Raw genomic sequence first — 16,665 nt, forward strand, 5'->3', positions numbered from 1 at the left:
CTAAGATGTCTACAAAACTCTTGCAAAACTTATATTACCTGCCATAACTGTCTTGATTGAATGGTTCACTGGTTTGCTGTCTCTAAGGGTGTCACACCGGAAGAGGCCCTGGTCAATCCTAGAAAAACTTTCAATCTGTAAATTGAATTTGCTTTTCTCATTTTTATTTTTGACTGCCTTGTGTTTGATTGATGAGATGTTCATTTATTATCTCGTCTATTTCATATACATATCTACACTAGGCGGACCTCTCCATATAATTGGTTCATTATCTTTCAAGAATGGACAGACCAAAAGTACCGATGAGTTTTTTTGGACAAAAATAACATCATCACTTGACCCTTCTGAATAGAAACACAAGCATTATGAAATGTTCACAATATCACAATATCAAACAATAACTACGTTTTGGGTAATCAAATATAATTGAAATTTTTTTTTTATCAATTTTGTCAGTGTGGGGTTGTACTGTATTAGAAAGAAGTAACTGTGTAATTAAAATACAAGAGAAAATATGAAAACAAGCCAAACTTCAGTAATATTGAAGGAATATTATTACAATATAACTGCATTATGTATTAAGCGTTTAAAGGGCAGACTATACCAAGGGGTCGTTCAAAAATCATAAGTCGAAGAAAAACAGACCATGGGTAAAAGATACACGACGAAAAAAAACTATAGTATATAAAACAAATAAATTAAAGTAGAGGTCACCAACAAGAAGCCCACAATAAAACCGCGGTTGAAGTCAGGTGATCCGTGATCAAGAAGGTTAAGCAATTTCAAGAGGCACCCGTCTTGTTGCTCATTGCAACTTAAAATCAGGTTTAAAAGGTAGAAAATTTTCATTCAGTAAAATAGAATGACACATACTGGATATGTGCACCAGTAAAGTTTGTAATGCTCTTCAATTTTTTTCAAATGATTTAAATTTCATTAAGCCAACATTTTGTCAATCAATACAGGGTATCTTTCTCAAAATCTACTCTGTGTACTTCGTTTTAGACTAAAATCAGTCAGGTGATGCCATTCTTCGGCAGTTTAATCTAGCATTTTATATGAGTATAGTGGTATCAAAAGAGAGGCAAAAGATACCAAAGAGACATCCAAACTCGTAAGTCGAAAATAAACTGACAACGCCATGGCAAAAAAAAAGACTAAAAGACAAACAAGAGTACACAAAACACAACATAGAAAACTAAAGACTGAGCAACAGAAACCCCACCAAAAAACCGGGGGTGATCTCAGGTGCACCGGAAGGGTACGCAGATCTTGCTCCGCATATGGCAACCGTCGTGTTGCTCATGTAAGACCTAACCGTGATAAGCCTGATTCGGTAGGTCATATTCGGTGAAAATAGGACGGGATTGTGTTTACGACAATTGGCACATAGCCGTCGTTATCTGTGAAACAGATATTCCATAACGGTCAACCAACTTGTGATGACGTCAGTAAAATTTATGAAGGGATGATTTTAACTTCATCACTTGGAACTCTTGGTTTAATAGCTTCCTTTTGAGCAGGAACCCTCTATCAAGGAATTCATGATAGAAAAAACAAGCCAACTAGGAGATATATATTCCGTATGCAGGCGCTGTTGGAATGTTGATACATAGAAATGGAAAGTTCACAATTGGGAAGGTGAAATCATCTCTTTTGTCGTAAAGTGTTGTTTTCAACCGACCATAATTGTCAACGTCTAGATGTAAGTCAAGATATTTGGCAGATTTAACTGTATCTTTTGTAAGAATATTATATATTTACCTTTTACCTTTTTTATTCGATCGTCACTGATGAGTCTATTGAACGCGCGTGATGCCTACACAATTATAGCCATGGTGTTTTTTTTTAAATAGTATATTTTCAATTTATTTTGTATCATTATATCGTTATGGATGCCACATCACTTTTCATAGTCATAACATGTATTGTTTGTTATTCATACGTCTTTACTCGCACCAACTCTGAAACATTTCCCCCCATTATTGCATAGCTGATAAAGGCTAGTTTATTATTATATTGAAATTAAAAAAAATTCTAGTTGTTATCAAGCGAAATCCAATTCTCTCTCGTTGTAAAACTTATACAGAAAAAAATTTCATTGTCAAGATTTTCATAATCTATTATATTACTAGATTTAATTTTACAATTTCATGCATCAATAGTATTTAGCATTGCCACTTCACCTTCAGCATAACATGGTAATATAAGGCAGAAAATCAATATAACGGTCCAATATGGCATTAATAAGCCTACAAAATAAGAAAACAAAACTTAATATTTGGAGTAGATCTAAAAGCTCTGAAAAATAGCATATGGCTTGGATTTATATTCTCTCTCAAATCTGCTCTCTTTCTTCTAAATAAAGAAATGCCAATTATTTATTTGCCCATGCAAAAAAATCCAAGCAATGAACTTATGCAGTCATACAAGGCATTTTTTTAACAATCCAAACAAATTTTACAGTACTAGTATCAAATACATTTATGAAAGTTTTGCCTGTCTAGAGATTAATCGGACAACTTCTAAGGACTAAAAGCTTCTGAAATTATTTCACATCAGGGTAAGATTTTAACAATCTTCCAGCCTTTACTATAATTCACAGTGATAGATCTTTATTTGTGTAATTTAAATCATTTTTAACATTACAAGACCTATTTCTGGACATAGGGCCAAATTATAGATTTCTACACAATGAATCATACAGTAGATGACATAGACTCCTACACATTAAAGGTAGATAACTGGGAAATAAATAGAGTTGCAAATTGTTGCATATATAATCGCTGTAATACCTAACCATCTTGTTGATGCACAAGATCACATATCGTCTTCTTTAATAACAAAAAATAAGGCATTTTTCATTCACGTGGTTGTTATCTGATTTATGCTAAATTTGGCAATCATATACTACCTCATTGGAATACTAAAGATGTACTCGTAGTGTTATATTTATCTTAATAGACTTTTTCAACGACTCTCGACACCGACTTATGTAACCTACAGCTTACATTTGAAATGGGTTGGTCGAATCAAAGATACAACATCATTCATGTATAGCATAATATATATGTACAAATTTGGTTTTACAGTATTATTTTGAAAAAAGAATGAATATACAGCAAATGGCTGTGGATTTATCTCATAATTTTCTCTTTTCTCGTATATTTACTTATCATATTTATTTATAAATCATTTCACATTGAATTCAATTAACCGCCAAGTAAAAAAAATAAAACCACTCTAATCAATTCACATCCGAATATGTTTTTCTATAAATTATTCCCACAAAGACTGCGGCACCTGCGTATAGCCATTTTCTCGGTTTGGAATACCCTTCACATTTTATTATCCCATCGCAACAATTGGGGTCGAGATATTTTAGACTATCAGTCCGTCAGTAGTACTTTCCTTTCACATTTGTGGACTCTCTAGATATTGTGTTTAGTAACAGATCTTCTTCACACTTGCTGTACATATCAAACATAGGGAGGACTAGAAGCATAATAATTTTAATAGTCAAAGGGCAAAGTCATATCCTCATTTTTAGTGGCATTAGAATGCTTCATTACATGGTACCCATTTTAATGTTGCGTTACTTCCTTACTGGTATGAAACAATTTGGAATCATTTTCCCGTTCCTATGTAGCAATTCCAGCATCACCTGCGTATGAAGTCTATATCTCTCAATTCATACCTTATAAGAGGGCCATTAACGAGTCTTTCTGCAGAAGGTCGAACTGTATACTCAAACAGAGGGTTGTTGTCCCACGATTGAGGTAATATCTTTGCAAGTTCTATGGTCGTCTGCACCAACTAATTGATCGTTAGAAGTAATTTTATGTGTGCCGAATAACATCAGACCATATCCCTTTGTTATTGATTCACTCCCTCTCGTTCACGAACATAACCTTCATGAAAAGCACTTCAGAAGTCTTGCAAGAATCTGGAACTGCTAACCCTTTCGGGGCACTTGAGTTGATGCCAGTTTAACGGGATCCGTGTTTTCTCATATATTTCTGGTTTTCTATGTTAAAATTGTCAATGATTTTTTTTTAAATTTTATTTTCCCCGGATATCGTTTTGTTTGTTGATTTCCCATATACATTATATACGCTTCGGATGATTGATTCAAAATTATGTCATTATATTGTTTATACAATTTCTAACAAAGAAGAGTTTTCTATTTCGTATTTTACCTGCAGTTTATCAATAAGATATGCAGCGTCTTCGAGATTTTATATATGATAGACAACATACATGCAATTCTCATCTTTAATTGATAACATTTTAAAACGTATATCCAAATTTCAATAAGTTGCAAAAGCAAAATTAAAAATGCATAGACACGTAATGATGTATCAACGTGCGTATTTAAGATTTAATGCTATCCAATTAACCATCATTATGACCTCCGAAGACTGTCGATGGTCATTCTATTCTATATAAATATAAATATAAAAAGACAGACAGTGCAATCGTATGATGACTATTTTCTGGGTCTGTTTAATTTTATGTAATTGATTTTTTTTTTAAATGCAAATTATCGATTTAACCTGGTAAAGAATGATTCTTTTGTGAACCGAATCATTCGAGGAAATGGTTTCCTATTGACTTGCATGTTTTGCTTCTCAATTATTACAATCGTTCCTTTTAAATACCTGAACACGCTTTGCACATACGTAACCCATCTCTAGTTTAGGTTTAAATCAAATTTTGTATGAATACGGATTCACATTGGCTTGCATGTCAATAATACATCAACGATTTTCAAAGCTTATTTTGACAAAATTGAACAAAACTGAAATATTATCTGAATATTCCGCTTTTGTAAATGTTTGAAACATTACCTTATCATGTTTTAATTTTTTGTCTAAATCGTAGCTAATATTCTTTTAATACTGCACAGCACTACAAAAGTCAAAAAGTCTGAAAAGACAAGTTTTTGTCTGAATTTGCATGAATTTTTACTCGACATTCTTAATTTGTCTGAATAATTTTTAAAAATTCTTGACATAGTATGAATTTGTCTAATAAGATTCTTGATTTTTCTTGACAAGTGTCTTGACAGTATGAACATTGTCTTAAAATTTCTTGACACTTCCTGTATCATCTGGATTAGTCTCGACCAATTCCTGACTGTCTTAAATTTGTCTCGATCTGTCTTGACATATTCTTGACATTCTTAATAATGTCTGAATATATCTCGACATGTTCTTGACATTCTAAACAATTTCTGAATATGTCTCGACACATTCTTGACAGTCTTGAATATGTCTTGACACTATCTCAACAGTATAAATTTCGCCTGAAATGTGAACAGACTTATTCTGCACTGTTTATGACATTCTATTGCTGTTATATACTCCTTTTTATTATGGCTAAACTAAACTTTGAAGAATCAAGGATTAATTTGGAATAGTAAGATACCCTTTTGATGCAACTAAGTTGGAATACCCTGAATAATCCCCCATGTAGTTTAATTTTGATTTATTTTTATTAAACATTTAAGTAATTGTTTTCACTTGGAATATAAGTCGAAAATATTGACAAACAGCATTTAGATTTTTGCCGTTCGCAAAACTGCCAGTCAAATTTGCTTTACTAAAATAGGTGTCTTGTATCTCTTTTGGACCCCACAATTCATCTTTTGGGTTTGTGTGGCTAAAAAAAGAGGGGGGAGGGGGGGGGGGGGGGGGGGGTTTCGTTCAGGTCAAAGAATTTGTTCCCATCTTGATTCAAAAACCTTATTCATTTTTTAGAACAACCCAAAAACATTTTTTATTCAAATTTGAGTGTTGAATTTTATATTTTTTTATCAAAAATAAATATTTGTGACGAAAAGAAAAAAATGTTTAGATTTATATTACCGATGATTTCTATAGAAATCATTGATGGAACCAATAAATAAATGCATTTTTTTTTATTATTCCTGGAGTAGATAATAATTTTCTTTTAATCTTTGGGAATTATTCAATTTGTTTTTATGTTAAAATAATTAACTTCATAATTTTGATGAAGAAAATCTATTTCAATTCAATTTTTTTCATCAAAATGATGATTTTAATTTTCATCTATCAACACACTTTTTAAATTGTAGTGGCATGGTCGGTCAACTGATAAGTTGTATGGCTGATTACAGGTAAAGCAATAACTTCTATTTGACAGTTGCGTGTACTCTGGGGTGTGGAATACCTTAATTTTATGGGGAACATCCTGTCCATGTGTAATACTTAATATATTCCAACAGATGACATTACACAAATTTTTCTTCTGTTAAATGAATGATTTGTATATCATCATAATTTGCTATTTATATAAACCACATTTTGGTATAATAATTACTTACCATATCAACATTGAATATTATGAATGTAGAATGAAATATGTTTACAGTATGATTGGTTTGAATCATTTAATTTATAAGATTTAGGAATCAAAATTTGTAATTATTTAAAAACCCACATTGAAATTGTTTTATATCAACACACCCACATTTGAATTATTTTATACTTTAGATTTCATAGCCATATTTGCATTTGTAAAAATATTTATATACCCAAATTTTCAATTATTTTACATGCCCAACTTTTATTTTTGTTGTAAAGAAGTGTAACTTGAAACAACAGTATATCATATAAAGAGAAATAAAGATTAAAGTTATATCATGAATATTGGTCATGATTTGTAAAACTCAGAACTGTCAAGTAAATTTAAGACACCATTCAATATGTTCAGAATATGTCAAGCCATACTGTGAAAAATAAGAATGTCGAGAATATGTCGAGAAATTTCAAGACAGTATTCAAATGTCAAGAATTTGTCAAGAAATTTTAAGACCATATTCAGAATGTCGAGAATATGTCGAGCAAATTTCATACAAATTTAATATAAATGAGAATGTGTCAAGAAAAATTAAGACACAAGTCATACTTTTGGAGAATGTCGAGTAAAAGTTCATGCAAATTAAGACAAAAACTGGTCTTTTCAGACTTTTAGACTTTTGTAGTGCAGTTTATTATACGTCTAACATTTTATTTCGTTTCGAAAAACAATTTCCTGTATAAACATTGTTTCTTTGAAATTTTTAATTTTCGTGCAACAAGTATAAATACAGAAATAATATTTCCTACATTAACAATAAAGTTTGAACCGCCAATGATTACTTGGTCAGGTGAGATCCAAATAATTGACAATGGGTTGTAATAAAAATTGTCCTTAAAATTAACAGTAATTCTCATAAAAATGTTAATGTTACTGTTAAAAGCAAGAGCATATCATTGTTCTGTTTTTATTGTACATCTGTATTTGTAAATTAAACAGCTGATTCCAGATTAGAAAATATCAGATATACATGTTATCGTCCTTAAAGGGCATTAGCTACGAGATATAATTTTTTTTTTTTTTTTTTTTTGGTTCAGTCATTTCTGAAAGTGAAATAGTGAAATAATATTTCGCTTTCAGCAGCCAGTTTAGTTGAATTGTAAGAAACATAGCTGATGAATTATGTACTTGCAAGTGAATAATTGGAACTCATTGAATCCGTAATCATGTGACCGTCAAATAAACCGCTTAGCTAGAGATTGGTTACGCATGTATTAGCCGTTTTCAGCCATTTAAAGGAAAACATTTCAACATTGAAAGTGTACCAAAGGCAAACAATTTGGTTGACTGATTCGATCCACAAAAAATCAATCTTATACAGGTAAAAACGATTATTAACCTATTTTATTAACCTATAACATCACATCAAACAGACCTGGAAAAGTCAAATTGCACAAGAATGATATCTATTTATATTTATGTTTATGTTTATATCGGGTTATGTGACCATCCTCGGAGTCCTCGGAGGTCATCTCGATGATTAATTAGATGGTGTGTAGACTAAAATAAACACAAAATGCTGATGTACATGTATATTATCGACTATATGCATTGTTAATTGTTTATTTTAGACTTAATTTGGATATACGTTTTAGTATGTTATAAATCAAATATGAAAATTTGAGTTAAATCAGTGAACATGAATTTGACAGCTAATGCCCCTTTAATATGGATGTATAATATTTAATACTTAACATGTGCATCCTTCAAAGCATCATTCAACATAAAATATTGTAATGATTTACGACACATTGAATGGTTTTATTTGACTGAAAGACACACATAAAAATATAACAAAATAAAATTAAAACTACTGTCAAGTACACTAGTTACTTTTTCACCTATAACTATTATAATCTACATTCTGTGATATTCAACATAATGTTTTGTGACAGATGAAGACAGTAAACCGATGTACGTTTAAATGTTAACCTTACAGGTTGGACAAACAGGCAATATAAACCCCCTTGCCGATATTCCCTCATTTGCAAATTGCGCATAGTCGAAACACCATAGATATTGGATGTGTTATTGTATGAATTATGCAACACTTGCATATTTAGAATAGTATTATCAGTCTAAATACATTGAGTGTCTAGGTTTTCGTACATCCTTTGAATAGTATTGAATACATGACAGTATTTGATGATTTTCAGAAAGTAAGGGGCAATTTCAATCTTAAATATAGAGGGACAGATAATACTATAACAGGTACAAACAACCAAACAAACAAACACGGTACGAAAACACATATATTTCCACCAAAAAATAATTGAAAACCAGAGACTGAACAAAAGGAGCCAATAGAAAACCGAGGTCAATTTTTTAACTGTAAACTAAGTCATGATTGCTTGCATGAGAGAGCACTTCAATTATACCATGAAGAACTAAGTAAATCCTTACATTTTATTCATACACATAGTATCTTGTCAACATGAATATTAAATGAACTACATATGTAAGTGCTTTTTAAAAAATGCTTTTAAGATAATGAAAACTATATCATTAGAAAAATTGTCATCTTCTCTTTTGTTGTAAAATAAGGCTCTCAACTGACACTCCCTGTCAATTTTTAGATGTATGGAAGCTTTTTAGGCAGACCAAAAAGTCTTTGTGATATGTAGTTTCAGTAAAATAATATGTAATTGACACAGTCATTAAATATTTTTTCAGACTTGAAGATAAAGAAAACAAAGTTTCTTTTCATTATCTTAAAAAGCCACTGGGTAAATCAAGTCTGCCTCACTTGGATAAAGCAGCATCAATGGTTCATATTAAAAGTCTCAAAGGAAAATTTAAGCATTTAAGTATAATATTTTCAGAAAACTATTTATTAAATCCAACGTCTTTTTATTTTTTACTCAATATGGCTTGTCCCACCATATAAAATCTGTATTTACATTGGCATATATTTCTATAAAGCTTTAACCATATTCAGATATGCATTTTATGTTCACGGAACTCAAATTATACATTTAATCAGTCGTTTTATGTTTTGAATGATAAATAACTGTCTAAATTTGGAGAGCTCAAAGTTTCATTAATTTTATACGAAAAAAAGAACAATTAATTTTGTAATTTCTATACTATTTATTTATTTGAAATCCTTTAACAAATAGTTAGGTTTAATAAGTAACAAAAGTATACTTTTCCCTTAATCATTAGTTATTTTGGAAATGCCCTATCCTGTAAATCTTCACATGTTTTGCAAAGCAGACTGTATGACATATATAAACATGAATAAATTTACCTGTGAATAAACAAGACTAAATGCAAAATTGCTATGACATGATTTGTTAGTGCATTGATTAAAATCTATCATATATAGTGAGAACGTGCATTAAAACTTTCCCGACTTAACAAATTTAGGCTGACGTCAGTTCTAGTGTTTTGTTTATTATGCTTTTTTTTTATTTCATTGTGGTATTTTGTGCAATTACATTATTTTCTTCGTCTGTGTTGTTCTTACTGGTATCTGTACTGGTAAGTATTGTCCACCCTTTGTTCTGGAAAACCCCTTGTTTTTAAATCAAACTTTTCCATTTGTATTGAGAACTTTCATGTGCCAATGGGTTACAGATTTGGTATTGTCTAAGTACAATTCTTACCTATTCGCTATTGTATGATGCCATATCACTGGATATAACACACCAACGTATTTAAGTGGGAGTAACATAGTAGGTTGAATATGGGAAAATGTACATTTGACGCTTTTGAAGACATGAGTCATAGTCACCCCTGTTTTTTTGTGGGGTTCGTGTTAGTGTTTTATGGAATGTTGTTATTATTTTGTTGATATCTGTTTGCCATGTTGTTAAAACAAATCATCAAAGATGTGACGTGTTTTAATACGAAAAGTTAATAAAAAATAAACACTAAGTAAAATAACAAAAATACCGAACTCCGAGGATAATTCAAAACGGAAAGTCCCTAATCAAATGGCAAAATCAAAAGCTCAAACACAAACGAATGGATAACAACTGTCATATTCCTGACTTGGTACAGGCATTTTCTTATGTAGAAAATGGTGGATGAAACCTGGTTTTATAGCTAGCTAAACTTCTCACTTGTATGACAGTCGTATAAAATTCTATTATATTGACAACAATGTGTGAATAAAACAAACAGACATAATAGGTAAAAATGTCAAAAATAGGGGTACAGCAGTAAGCATTGTGTTATAATCTTAATCACTATAAAAACAAACAAATATGTCAACAAAGAAAAACAAAAAGGCATATAGACAAAGCACATTAGCAAAACCGAAAGACAAGAATACAAAAATTTACCATAGCACAATAACACAATGACGGGATGTACAAGTACCGAGCCACGTCAAATGGATATTACCAAAAATACACTAAACTAAAACAACGTCAGTACCTTGAATCTATACTTCAAGACCATCGTGTATAATTTATATATAAGTTGTGAAGTTGATACGGAATATTTATCAACAAGGTCTTGGTATCTTCCGATGAACTTTTTTAGAAAAAGGACGAGACGTTCTTTTACATTACCCTGGTTCATCAACTTTCTGCTCAGATACTGGTAACGTTTTACAAAGTCTGAGTAGCAGCTACGAGCTCTTGGATACTGAATGAGTTTGGAAATGTATATCCCATATGCAGGTGAAGTTAGTATATTGCTACTAAGGTGGGGGGGGGGGGGGGAATAATTTCAAAAATAAAATCGTCTCGTTTGTCATCGATTCTGGTACTGAAATGACCGCTTATGTCAAATTCGAGGTAAAAGTCTTAACATGAGGCAGAGGAAGCCGGGTATGTTGTTTCTTTAATTTCTAGTTCTGGGTGATATATCAATGAAACCCCATCAGAAAAGTTTGTTAATGGAAAGAACATCATCAATATATCTGAATGTGGAACTAAATGATCTAGCTTCTTTGATCTTCTTGTTTTTGACAAGTGTCTGAAGGAACTCTTACTCATTTGAAAATAAGAAGAGGTCGGCAAGGAGAGGCGCACAGTTCGATTCCATAGGAATGCTGAAAATCTGTTGAAAAAGTCTACCTCCAAATTCAACAAATATGTTGTCAATAAGAAACTCCAGCATACTGATCACTTGTTCCTCTGTTTTGCATGTTTAACTTTTTTGTTCACTATTAACAAAATATGCCGTATGGTATCCAAAAGTAATAAATTTATAGCGTGTGCTACCATTTTTATGTTGAAAAGCATTGAGGAGTATTTCTTTTAGACAATTTTTCAATTTCACTTGGGGAATGGTGGTATACTGGGTTGAAAATTCAAATATATTCCTTGGTAACATTTAATGATATTTGATTGAACAAACAGGTAATATTTGAGATCGCAGATTAATTTGTTATTTATGGAGTGTCTAAAGATTGAATGACATTTATTCATTTATAAGCAACTTAAAACTTTTCTTTAGAATTGATGCGCTTTATCTTACTAGATAGCAAAATTATCATTAATGATCTAATATAATCAAGAAAAAAAAACCAATGAACTAAGATGATGCATTAAACTCTTACACTGTAAAATGGAGTCTCCCAATCTGATATATAACTTTCTTTACTAACAGGTTAAAATTCTAAATCACAGAAAAGATTCCATTTCACTGCCATTTGTCAGCCTTTTAGAAATCTAAAGCGTAAACTGTATTTCCTTGTGAAAAATAATGTAACATTTATTTTACACGTAATCATTATTGCAATGGAATATTTTGGTAATGAATTAGTCTTTGTTGCAACTGAGGATGGTCTAAAAGAAATACTTTATCAACTGTTCTTATTCATATGACCATGTTTGCCTTATTATTTGTAATTGTATAATCTTCATGTAGCTCGAAATAAAAGAAAAACCAAAACCTCTCTATCGCAGACGTTTATCCCAGAATTCCAAATTGCATGGTTGTATCTGTTAAAACAATATTGATTTTTTAAAGAGTAAAATGATTTTCATAAACTTTATTGCACACGTCTGAAATGTATATGCATGTGTTAACATTGTGACTACCAGTCTATTTTATACAGCTATTATTAAGTTGTACGATGTATTTTCTCATCTAAAATGTGGTGGTACGCTTTAGCATTTTAGTTTAGCTTAATCGCGACTGTTACCACTAATGTTGGATGTTCATATCACACTTGTTAGTATATTAAAATGGTTCAATTTACACATATTTGTAATCAAGAGTCAAACATGTAACGAAGAGATCAGAAAGTACCTGCACAATTAACAAACCATTAGTTCAGATGTTAATACAGACAGCAAAACTGATATTCCAGCGGTGTAGACACCCGGTGGTATATATGCACAACACGCAATAATGCCTTTAACAGTTTAACAAACAGTAAATGCTTTTATTTCGAAACATAACTTTATAAAATTTTGAAATATGTTTTTTTAATATTTGGAAACTTAAAACAAATCTGTCATAGATTTCTAATATCTACCTACATCATTTTCAGCTATATTTCTGTTTAAAACCTGTGATGTTTGACAAAGTAAGATTTCTTGAGAAAGGCACTTGTTTTAGGCAAGTCATTTGTGAGATATGTACTGACTGGACCTCCATTTGCAAAAAATGTGCCATAAATTAGGAAACTAGAAAATTTGCCATAGATTTGGATTCTTAATAATCTGCCAAAGATTTAGGATGGCATGACGTCATATTTACCATGGATTAGAAATCTGACATAGATCTGGAACCTGCCATGGATGTGAGACCTACACATAAAATGAAGAAAACAAATTGAGTCTTCAGTATATTAGACGATTTTCTCAAACGAAAATTAATTATCTCTTATATATTGTTCAAGTAAAGCATCTTTTTTGTTAATTTTGGTAACAGTTCATAATTATGATTATGGCAGTGAAATTTAGATACAGTACTTCGAGGTAAGGTTCACGTTGTAGAATTGATAAAATAAAATATTTCAGTGATATCACTGTTGCCTACTTTTAATGTATTCGCAGTTAACTGTGCTTTATTGAATTAACATCATAAGTTTCAACTAAAACGGATAGTTGCAAATACAGTGTACCGTATGTGTTCCTTAGATAAGATAATACTGTAAACAGGGATATTTTCGCGGCAGTTTTATTTTCGCTATTTTCGCGGTAAGAATTGAAACGCGAAAATTTCAATGAAACTCAATTCATAAGATGAAGACCATGCATGCACGTATATGAATAGGATATGTATAGAGAACCACTATATAACACCGATTTTACAGACGACAGATCTATACCTCAAATCATAACTGTATTTCTTAATGAAACCAATGTAAAAAATCATGACTTTAACTCAAGTTAATCGTATTAACATGGAAGACATTTCAAGCAAGCGGACATTACAGATATTGTTATGTAAACAACACTCGTAACACATATGTTAATGACACCTGTCAATCAGTTTGAAACGTATTACCTCGTTGAATCTGCGACACAGATAAATCAGATCAAAATATCGAATAATTAGCAATAATCCGGACAGCATTTTATTTTAATTCACTCTTAAATAGGTCTTCTTTTCTGTTATTGTGTATGTGTTTTTACAAGCAAAAATGACACAATTTTTAATCTCATTTAACATGAATGAACCGAAAACAAAAGCTTTCTGGTTGATTTAATCACTTGATTTGCGATACATGTAAAACTGTTCACTTTCTAAATCATTTATGAAAATATTTATATAGGCCAAAGGAAAATCGCGAATTCAAAATGGCGCGAATTAAGATTGTGTTAATAAATCGCGAAATAAAAACGGCGCGAAAATTTCCCGGTTTACAGTATTTGACTTGAGTTCTTGATGTCTTCCGATTGAACTATGGTATTTCTATGATAATATATGTCACCAATATTTGGATAAATACCAAAATACATAAAACTGAACTTTTAATACATTTTATTGCAATTAATTGGTCGTACGTTCGTTGCAAAGTTTTTACTACATTGTATCACACCATTATCAGTACATAAGAAAACAAATATTTCAAACTACGCGTAGTACTTGGAAATGCCTTAAAACGAAAGTAAGTTTGTGGTTGTAGAAGAATTTCAAAAAGTACTAATGACTTTTTTCAGTTCAAGGTTTTATCTGTATTCAATCAGGTAAGCTACTAACACAATTTTCGTTTGAACAAATCAACTCAATTTGAAGACCCGAAAAAGAAGAAGGGAATGTTTTTTTGTGGAAGAAAAAAACGTTGTTAATGCAGTCTTGATTTATATTCTAAAATGGACCTGACGACATACATTCTATTTATAACACCTTTGAGGAAAAATCAAGATAGCCAACATATTTTCGTGAATTGTTATATTATGATATCTAGAATTAACTACTAATTTTGTACGCTAGACGCGCGTTTCGTCTTTAAAAGACTCATCAGTGACGGTCGAAAAAATAAAGTTAAATAGGCCAAATAAAGTACGAAGTTGAAGAGCATTGAGGACCCAAAATTCCAAAAGGTTTTGCCAAATTGAGATATAGGAAATAACTTTACATTAATGTTCATAAAACAAATATTGTTTTCCTTGGAAAACCAGAATCTGAAAATTAAGAAGTCAAAAACTAAGATTCCAACTCCCTAAAGTAATTTTTACGTTCCTTTGTTTGTCAAATATGTTCGATGAAGTAATGTGTTCTTTGTAAAGAAATCGTATATTTCTGATTTGTTTAAAACTTACTGTTTATTTATTCTGACCACTTTCAATGCAGATTGTTTTTTAAATTGTTTTAAACACAAGGCCACTTCTAAAATTTTAAAAAAAGGTAATAAGATCAATCCGTATTTTGTCCCAATTGTAAAAAAAATCTAAGAAACAATGCTTATAATTTGCTACGTTAGACGCGCGTTTCCTCTACATAAGTCTCAGCAGTGGCATTCGAATCAGAACGTTTCGAATATGATATAAAAGACAATAAAAAACCGAAAGTTCCGAAAAATAAAGTAGTTCATAAAAACTGGTTGTGTTTTGAAACAATCATTTTTTCTGTTTGTCTTTTTGTTGTTTTTTTTTTTTTTGCTATAGCAAAGTACATAACTATACCAAATACAAAACAAAACCGCTGTTTTTACATTTTTGACTGATCCAAAAGATCGAAAGATTTTTTTTAGAACGGCTCTACAGTAAAATAAATTCAGGGGAAGTTGACACTACCTTTTTGTACAGTGTAGAGACGGTAAAATAAATCAAGTCATAGTTTTCGTTTATCCCAGGTATAAAAACCAGCACAAAAATACTTCAGTAAATAAACTATCTTTGGTTGTTTCTTTTAAATTGGTCACATTTTATAGACTTGTGAGGATTTAAATCTTGATATTTGGTATAGATTAGACCCGTCTATTGATGAAGACTATTTAATGCGTTCTTGATGTCTTTTTGTTAATTTTATTGTTACGTTGCAGTGTCGTAACTTTAACCGCACATCTTCTTTTGTTCAATTCAGAAAACCTATAGAAATTCATGAAATTGTAATTTTATGGAAAATAATAAACTATGTCATTTCTCTTTTTATTCTTAACCACGGTATGCTGTAAAAAAACTAATTTAATTTTATGATGGCATTAAACATTTATCGTGTTCATTTATGGATCTGTATTTGATATTCGCGTGTGTCTTTATCTGGCTTGCTGGTTTAAATTGAGGATTCCTTTTTCTCTCCCCCCCTCCCCATCCATAAAAAAAAAACAAACACCATGACTTAACTGGCACAAGACATATCTATTATAAAGGTTGCGTCCTGCTAACCGTGGCATTTATTAAAAATTCTTCGTCCTGCTCGCATTGGTTGGCATCGTGTGTATACAAAAATGATCAGATTTGACAAATCTTTCTATTTCAATACGGCTTGATGTTTTAAAGAATTAAAGAACACAAGGCCTATCTGTCTGATTACTAGTTACTTCCCGACATACGGAGATAATTCTAAGCGAAAAGGACTTCCATTAAATGGAGCGCAGTACAAACGTATTATGCATATATCGTTATATTATATTCACAGCTACGATATTTCGGGAAACCAACTTTCAGTAAGATATTTCATGAACAGTTCACCTATAATCACCATTTATAGACTGGTTAAAAAAGCAGCTACTTTCTTATTAATCATAATCTTAGATAATGGATTACAAATCCGAGGAATCGGATTACTCAACCGAGGGAACAGATTACAAGTCCGAGATAACGGATTACTAGTCCGAGATAACGGATTACTAGTCCGAGATAACGGATTACTAGTCCGAGATAACGGATTACTAAACCGATGGAACGGATAACTAAACCGAGGGAA

General features: G+C 31.2%; 1 long non-coding RNA gene across 1 annotated transcript in view; it reads right to left on the bottom strand.

The window, feature by feature from the left end:
* The window catches only part of LOC127701122 (uncharacterized), a 173,970-nt gene that overhangs the window by 83,340 nt on the left and 73,965 nt on the right, over nucleotides 1-16,665 (bottom strand). The window lies entirely within an intron of this gene.

The sequence above is a fragment of the Mytilus californianus genome, unplaced genomic scaffold (genome assembly GCF_021869535.1).
Source record: "Mytilus californianus isolate M0D057914Y unplaced genomic scaffold, xbMytCali1.0.p SCAF_5, whole genome shotgun sequence".
NCBI lineage: Eukaryota > Metazoa > Mollusca > Bivalvia > Mytilida > Mytilidae > Mytilus > Mytilus californianus.